Source organism: Acanthopagrus latus, chromosome 15 (assembly GCF_904848185.1).
Source record: "Acanthopagrus latus isolate v.2019 chromosome 15, fAcaLat1.1, whole genome shotgun sequence".
NCBI lineage: Eukaryota > Metazoa > Chordata > Actinopteri > Spariformes > Sparidae > Acanthopagrus > Acanthopagrus latus.
Genome location: NC_051053.1, coordinates 299,512 through 308,469, shown reverse-complemented (window position 1 = coordinate 308,469; position 8,958 = coordinate 299,512).

Here is an 8,958-nt window from a genome sequence, read left to right as displayed (position 1 = left end):
GTCTACCATCCACAAAAGAAACAGCTGCTTGTAGTTTTCGAACGTGCCACCAGTTATCAGGGAGTGTCTCTTAACCAAAGGTTGCTTCAGGGCCCAGATTAACCAACATGCTTATTGGAGTGCTGACCAAGGTTATTATCGTTAACAAAAACAACGAAATGACGAAAGCTAGAATTGAAAAAAGATTTTTGTAAACTGAAATAAATAAAAACTATAATTAAAAGAAAAACAAGACTAACTAAATGAAACTGTATTGTGTGTTTACAAAACTGACTAAAACGTATTGAAATTATGGATAAAATTCCCTTCGTTTTCGTCTCTGTCAATTTCGGATTGATATGAAATCGAAATTTAAAACATTATTTTGCTCGAGCAATTTCACATGAGCTGGCGGCACCATACAGCACCTCATGGTCCGTAACAGCTCATCACTTGTCATTTAGAGTCAGCTTGTCATCACCACTCTACCTGGAAAATGTCGACAAAAGTTGGGAGAAAGTGCCAGAGTCCTATATGGGATTTCTTCAAATACAACAGCAAGAAAGACAAAAGCAAGTGCCTTGTAGTGTAATGGAGAAGGCAAAGCACAAATTGAAAGAGATCATAAATGACGCAAGGAAGGTGACCCTCTGTGTGGATGGTTGGAGCAAGAGAGGATTAACATCATCTTTCATTGGTGTGTCAGCATGTTTGTATCATCCACCTGGAGGCCAGGTTTACCATGCTCTGCTTAACCTACACCGAACTGAGAACCCACACACTGGGGAGGCCATTGATGGCTGCATTGATGACACATTAGAAGCATGGGGTATAGGAGAAGACAAGGTGCTGCTCATTGTGACAGATAACGACTCCAACATAATCAAAGCTGTGCGGCTGCTTAGAGATAGAAGCCAAGTACAAAGTGAGGAGTCCACAGGTGGTTCACAGGCTCAGCCAGGGGGTGCTGAAGACGATCTGGATGAACTGTGGATCGAGTCGGAGGAGACAGACGAGGAGGATGAGGAGATTGGAGAGACTAGAGACCTTGGTGAGTGTGGTTAGAGTGCCAAATACATTAGTCTTATTGATTTTTTTATTTGGATATAAAATATAACAATGATATAACCAGTGTTGTAAGTTTTAATTGATATTAACCCCATAGAGGTAAAAAAAAAAAAAAAGTACTTTCTCTCATTTACTCAATCCTATTCAAAATCTAAAATGTCAGTCCCAAGTGGTATACATCTGTTAAAACTTAAAATGTATAATTGTCACATTGACATCATAGTTATTGTCATGTCATGATTGCATATCTAATATTGTGGTTCACTATGAACATACAATATTAAATGTGCTTTGAATCCTGCACCTGACAAATAACCCAATATATGAAAAAAACTAATACTACAACTAATAAAAACTAAACTAAACTAAACTAAGCATGTAGAAAAAAAGGAAAACTGACTAAAACTAGCAAACCCACTCTAAAAACTAATTAAAACTAATTGAATTAGAGAAAACAGTCAAAACTAAATAAAACTAACCTATAATGAAAAATCCAAAACTATTATCACCTTGGTGCTGACTCACTTCAGACAGGATAATGTGGCTATAATGGCAGACACTGAGGTCATGTATCAACAGGTGAGAGTTCCAAAAGAAAACACAGACCTTCTGCATTTTCTATGGTGGTCGGGGGTGGCCTCACTCAAGAGATGGTTGAATACAAAATGGTTGTCCATCTGTTTGGAGCTACCTCTTCTGCCAGTTATGCAAATTTTGCTTTGCGCATAACCACTGAAGACAATAAAACCTGGTCCTTACCTAAGTTGTGAAAACTGTGCTAAACAACTTTTATGTGGATGATTGCTTAAAGGCAGTGAACAATCTGGAGGAAGTCGTCACTCTCAAGAAAGACCTAACAGCTCTAACAGGTGGTTTTAAACTCTCTAAGTGGACCAGCAATAGTCACTTGCTTTTGCAGTCTGTACCTGAGAGTGAAAGGGCAAAAGATGTGAAAAATCTGGACCTTGGTAAAGATGCACTCCCCATTGAGAGAGCACTAGGAGTGCTATAGTGCGAAAATTCAGATTCCTTCAAATTCAGGGTGAACATGAAGGACAAACCAATGACAAGAAGAGTTCTTTCAGTGGTGAGTTCCATATATGATCCATTCGGGATTGTGGCTCCAGTTGTGCTACCAGCCAAAATGATTCTTCAAAAGCTGTGCAAATAAAAGATTTCCTGGGATCAAGAAATTTCTTAGCATCTCTTACGTGACTGGTCGACTTGGAGCTTACCGCAGCAGTGATGGCTGTGAACGTTGACAAAATGATGAGAAAGGAGCTTGAGATTGATCTTCAGGACTCAGCACTTTGGACTGATAGCACAGCTGTGCAAAAATACCTTGCAAATGAGGCACTGAGGCTGAAGACTTTTGTTGCAAACAGGATTGGAATAATTAAAGAGAACACAAATGTGGAACAATGGAATCATGTGGACTCAGGGGCCATCATTCTTAAAGAATGCAAGCAGGAAAAAGACAGAAGGACATAAATGCATGAAACTTTCATAGGATGACCAGGAAGTAAGAAAAACTATGTTGGTGCTCACAACAGTGACAGAAGACTCAGCCGTGGGAAAACTGACAAGTCACTACTCGAGCTGGCTGCGGTTGAAAAGATCCATAGCCTGGATACTCAGAGCCAAAGACATTCTGATGTTGAAAAGTCGCAAAGGAAAGGAAAAGGTTATCACCTTTAAACCCTTCCTGCACCAAGAGCCTTTAACAGTGAAAGAACTGGATAGAGCAGACATGGAGATTGGTCAGTATTGTCAGCAGCGCAGCTTCCAGTCAGAAATCTCAGCTTTAAAAAAGGGAGAGCAGTGCTGAAAAAGAAAAGTTCAATTTACAGGCTGGATCCATACCTTCAAGTTGGTATACTCAGAGTTGGTGGGTGATTACATAAATATGCAATGCCAGAAGTTTCAAAGCATCCTATAATAATGCCAAAAAATCTTCATGCCACCAACCTATTGCTACCTATTGCTACAAGACGTACATGAAAAAACTGGACACTCGGCAGAAACTTCATGCTCTCTCGCCTTTGTCAGCGGTATTGGATTCCCTTAGCTAATGCAGCAATTAGAAAACGTCTGTTCCGTTGTGTCACATGCAGAAAAAAACATGCAAAAACTAAAGAGCAAAAAATGGCAGACCTGCCAATGGATCGACTGCTCCCTGACAAACCACCTTTCACAAATGTAGGGATGGATTATTTTGGGCCCATAGAGGTCAACAAGGGTTGCACCATCGTTAAAAGATATGGAGTGTTGTTTACCTGTTTAACAACATGTGCTTTGCACATTGAAGTCTCCCACTCACTGGACACTGATTCATGCATAAACACAATTCGACGCTTCATGTGTAGAAGAAGACAAGTGACTCTCATCAGATCGGACGATGGGACAAACTTAGTTGGAGCTGGAAGAGAACTAAGCGCAGCTATACAGGAAATGGATCAAACCAAGATACAAAATACTCTAACACAAAGAGGAATACAGTGGATTTTTAATCCACCTGCTGGACCACATTTCAGTGGTATTTGGGAAAGACAAGTAACATTGGTGCAGAAGGTTCTAAAATCTGTGCTTCTTGAACAAACAATAGATGATGAGTGTCTGCAAACAGTGCTTTGTGAAGTGGAAGCTATCATCAATGACAGGCCAATAACTGCATCATCGGATGATCCTAATGACGTGGAGCCTCTAACCCCAAACCATTTAGTGTTACTGAAGAAACAGCCATTGCTCCCACCTGGTCTATTCAGAAGAGGATTGCTACTCAGAACAGAGATAGAAACAAGCCCAATATCTAGGAGATTTATTTTGGAAGAGGTGGGTAAAGGAGTATTTACCAAACCTGCAGGAACACCGGAAGTGGAACAAAGTCAAGCAGAACCTGCAACCTGGAGATATTGTAATGATCTTGGATAAAGATGCCCCAAGAGGTTCCTGGCTGCTTGGGAGAGTAGTACATATGTAGATAGATGCAAAAGGTCTTGTTCGGCAGGTGCTGGTACAGACAAGATCCAGCACACTGGAAAGACCTGTTGACTGATCTGTGAGACTGAGGACCAAAAGATGTAGGAGTGTTGCTGTGCCATAGAAGGACTTTGCCATCCAGAAGAAGGATCAAGAAGCTTCTGTTGTGTATTCAAATTTAAATTGAGAAATTCAAATTTTAACAAGAACAGAACAGTAAAATACATTAACTTAATGAAGACATCTTAGTTGACGTTGGAGCAGAATTAAAGTTAATTATAAGACCTCCTGCCTTATAATTAGGGGCCAGATTTGTAGAAGCCATTTCAAACTTATTTGAAGAGTTTATATTTAAGTCAGCAAATTCAGGTTTTAGTTTAAATGATCAATCATAAGGATCAATCTCGTTTAAATGTATTAATTTTGATACAAGTGAGTGGGTTGTTTATGTTAATTCAATCTATACCTGTCTGGAAGATGTTTGGTTATGGGTGGAGTCTTAGTTATACAGGTCAGCCAGCACAGGTGTGCAGGGCAGCCTTTGGCTTTGTTCAGGCTGAGACAAGCCGGATGCAAAATGTTTTTTGTCCATGAATTGAGGAACGTAAACCACGGGATAAGTTTTCTTTATTTTCTTTATTCTTCATGGAATCCTCACCTGCCAAAATATATGGGACATCAACTGCAGACCTGTGAGTGATGGAATTATTTAATGAATGAACGTGGACACGCGTCAGATCACCAGTCAAGCTTGTATCATTCAGGTGGCTTTTAAAACCAGTGAAAGAGGAATCTGCCACTACATAGTGTTTGGTGTAGTGTGTTTAGTGTGTCGTTTTTTTGTTTTGTGAGTCAAAACAATGAGGAGACTACTGAATGTGGAGCAGGCAGTGCAGCTCTTCATTGAGCTGGAAGGAGCTGAGGGAGACCTGAGCCTGAGGCATTGCCTGCATTTAAATGTAAATAGTTAATATAACTTTGTAAATTTCAAAAACTTATGCACAAAAATAGCAAACAACAATTTATGTTTGCATTATAAGTAATAAAAATGGTTCAACAACTTAAACCCATTATGTTTGATTCACATTTGGCCAATCACTAATCACCACTGTTAACCAACATTATTTTGGATGCATAATTAAAGAAGCTGATGTTACTATAATCGACCTGTTATACATGTATGGGACCACCCAAATTATAAAGGGCACTGCTGTTTTTTAATCTTGCAGGTGGTGATATTACTGTATTTCCTGGGCTTGTTTGTGATTAAGCATTTTATGACCAAAACATTAGGCGACTTGAAAGAGGTTTTCTTCTGCATGGTCAAGCATAGAACAGCTGTGTAGTATTTCTAAATTATTTCAGCTGTTCTATGCATGCATAAAGGAATCTAGCTGTTGACTGTACTGTATTCATTATTGTGAGACTTGTTTATAATTCTTTAACCCCAATTGTGTTAGAATAATAAAATAAAGAAACACAAACAGCCTCCAAAATAGCCTTTTTGAGAGGTTAAAACAAAACCTCTCAAAAAGGCTTCTTGAAAGCAAGTTTAATTGAGCTGCTGTTGTATGAGACTCTATTAGCTCATAACCTGGATCACAATTTAATGTATGTCATGTGTCGATATTGAAGGACCCGAGCAGTCTTACTGAGAATGAGCTGGTTTATTAACTGATATTACTTTGCTCCAGCTAGCAGACCTTAACCCTAACACATGCACGCACTGTGCTCCCGTGTATGCCTATTGATGACATCACTACGGCAGTGTGTGGTTACTTATCACAACATCTCCCCTTTTCAAAAGGTTGAAACTCAAACAATTAAACAAGATGCACAGCACATCAAGTAAAGATAAACATGAACATAATATTCTCACTTTAGGACTTTGGAGCAGACTGCCCGCCATCCGCAACAACGTGGTGTTTATTCTGCAGCTGATAGTTGCTGTTCCTGTAATGTGTGTGTTTTCAGAACAGTCTCTGGGTGGTCAATGTGTTACACCGGCGTTACCTTTTTTGTGATTTCAGGTGGTTATGCGATTCTTATTTTTCCTATCAATTATCAGATCTTATCCAAAAGATAACACTCATTCATATGGAACATAACTTTAACCAATGATCATAATGTAATGTTGTTGTTTTTTTCACTTATATCTCGCAAAACAGAATTACTTAGGAAATGGGAAACACTGTGAAGGTGAGTGTCATTAAGTGTTCAAGTGTCTCTATATCTGAGAGGTACCCTGACCACTCAACCTCTAGATGTCACTTGAACAGCCCTGTGTGGGGATAACTGGGGTGGTGAACACACCACAGGTGGATCTTTCAGTTTTTGGACATAAACAGGGTCTCTGTGGCTGGGTTTAGCCACAGAAGGAGGGCTGCAGGGCAGCTGCACTGGAAGTTCCTCAGGCTGCAGCTGCTGCTGGTCTGGATGGTCAGCAGGCTCTGGAACTGCCTGCAGACGCTTTATATTGCGTCACAGCACTGCACTGTTGTCTGTCTTCACAATGTAAAACCAGGGCTCATTGCACTTGCCGATGACTTTAGTAGAAATTTTCCACCCCTTCTCTCCATCTAGTTTCACTCTGACGGCCTGCCCAGATTGAAGTTCAGGCAGGGCATGGAAGAACTGGTAGGCTGATTTAGTCTGAGCATCCTTCTGCTGGATTTGATGTCTGTCCACAGGAGTAGCTTGTAGCTTGTCTTCCAGCATGTGTTTTACAGCCATAAGTAAAGCTGGGCTCACCCCCATAGCAGCACTAGGGGTGGCTTTGTAGCACATCAGAGCAAGATATGGATCAGGCTGCTTTAAGATTAGCAGTGTGCACAGCTCACTCCACAGCACCATTTGTCCGGGGGTAAAATGAGGGCTTGTGGTTGTGTGTACAAACCTGTAGCTTTGGCAGAAGTCTTGAAACTCACCCAGGGTGAAATGTGTGGCATTGTCGCTCACCACTTCCAGCAGGATCCCCCATCTTTCCCAATTTCTTGGGAAATTTCAGTGTCTCTACAGTAATAATCAGTCACAATGAGATAATTCTGTCTCTCTAGCTCATACAAATCAGCAGCAATGCGCTGCCAGGGGCCCCCAGGTAAAGGTGTGGTGAGAAGCAGTTCACGTCTTGGGTGGGTTTGTTTTCAATGCAGAACTTACATGTTGACACTGTTTTTGTGATCTCTGCATTGATACAAGGCCACCATACTGACGTCCTGGCCCAAACTCGACACCTTGTTAGACCTTGGTGTCCCTCATGTAGCTGTTTAAGCACTTCTGATCTAAGTGCAGCAGGGATGACACCTGTCCATCAGTCTCAGAGAGGTGAGCTCTGGCAGAATGACTCCACATATGCTTGTACTTCCTGGTCTGTATGTTCATCGCCACCATCAGTCAGTGGGCTCCTCGAGAGAGCATCGGCTATGACAAGGTGCTTCCCCGGGACATGCTCAGCCACCACATTGAATCTCAGTAGGCGCATTAGGCACTGCATGAAAAGTGGGATATTTGTCAATAAGAGGCACTGTAGATTGTTGTGGAAGTTCAGGTTTACGAAAATTTTGAAAATTGGGCTGTTAAAGTTGCTAAAGTTGTTAAAGTTTAAACATAGTTTGAGAAGGAAAGAAAGGCCAATTGTTGGGGTCCTCGTCGTCATATTTTAATTGCAAATAAAGCTAATTTTCCCTCACTATAGGCCTACTGAGAAATGTTTACGTTAAAGATATTATAGCCTGTAATATGCACACAGCATAGGCTCTCACAGCAGGTAGAACAGCCCTTATTATAATTTCTTCGCTTCACTGTCTATCTGTATTACAGTAGGGTTTGTGGGGTATTAAGAGAAAAAAAATGTCATTTATAAGAGACTACACACCCAGACTACACCAGACTACGACAATTCTGATTTGATTTACCACAGCGGGCTAAATGAGAATGAATATAGATTGAAATTAAATTTAGAATAATTAACACATGTGCCTACCTGGTGTCAAGGTGACCATACAGAGGCTGAATTTACAGCGGGACTGCTGAATCTGTGCAAGCAAGCTATCCCTGCTCCTCCCCAGGGGTTGGGTGAGATGATGTCTCTTGCTGCGACTTTTTGTTTCCAAAGAACCATATGTCCATTATATATATATATATATATATATATATATATATATATATATATATATAAAAGGCACAGGGATCCGGGGCTATTCCCATAACATCCAGGGCAATAGCCAGGAATGCCCAGGTCTTAATATGCGCCTGGAGACCAGCATCACCAGATGAGCATTGGAAGAAGTTGGCCTGGTCTAATGAAACACATTTTCTGTCTACACCATGTGGATGGCCGGGTGCATGTGCATCGCTTAACTGGGGATGAGATGGTACCAGCATGCACTATGGGAAGAAGGCAAGCCAGTGGAGGTAGTGTGATGCTTTGGGCAATGTGCTGCTGGGAAACCTTGGGTCCTGCCATCTATAACGATGTTAATTTGACATGTACCACCTACCAAAGCATTGCTGCAGACCATGTACACACTTTTATGGAAATGGTATTCCCTGATGGCTGTGGCCTCTTTCAGCAGGATAATGCACCATGCCTCAAAGCAAAAATGGCTCAGGAATGGTTTGAGGTGTTGATTTGGCCACCAAATTTCCAAGTTCTCAGTCCAATTAGGTATTTTGGGGTGTTCTGGACAAACTAGTCCAGTAAATGGAGGCCCCGTCTCACAACTTTCAGGATTGAAAGGATCTGATGCTAATGTATTGGCACTAGATACCGTTATGGTGAGGTTAAATTTCAGACACAAATGCAGACACACGCACACACAGGAGGCAGAAAATAGGTAAACAAAAAGCAAGCTTTATTAACAAAAGCCAAATAAATACAAAAACCGAGGGATCCTAGACACACAGACAAAATACAAAGTAGCAACTAAAAGG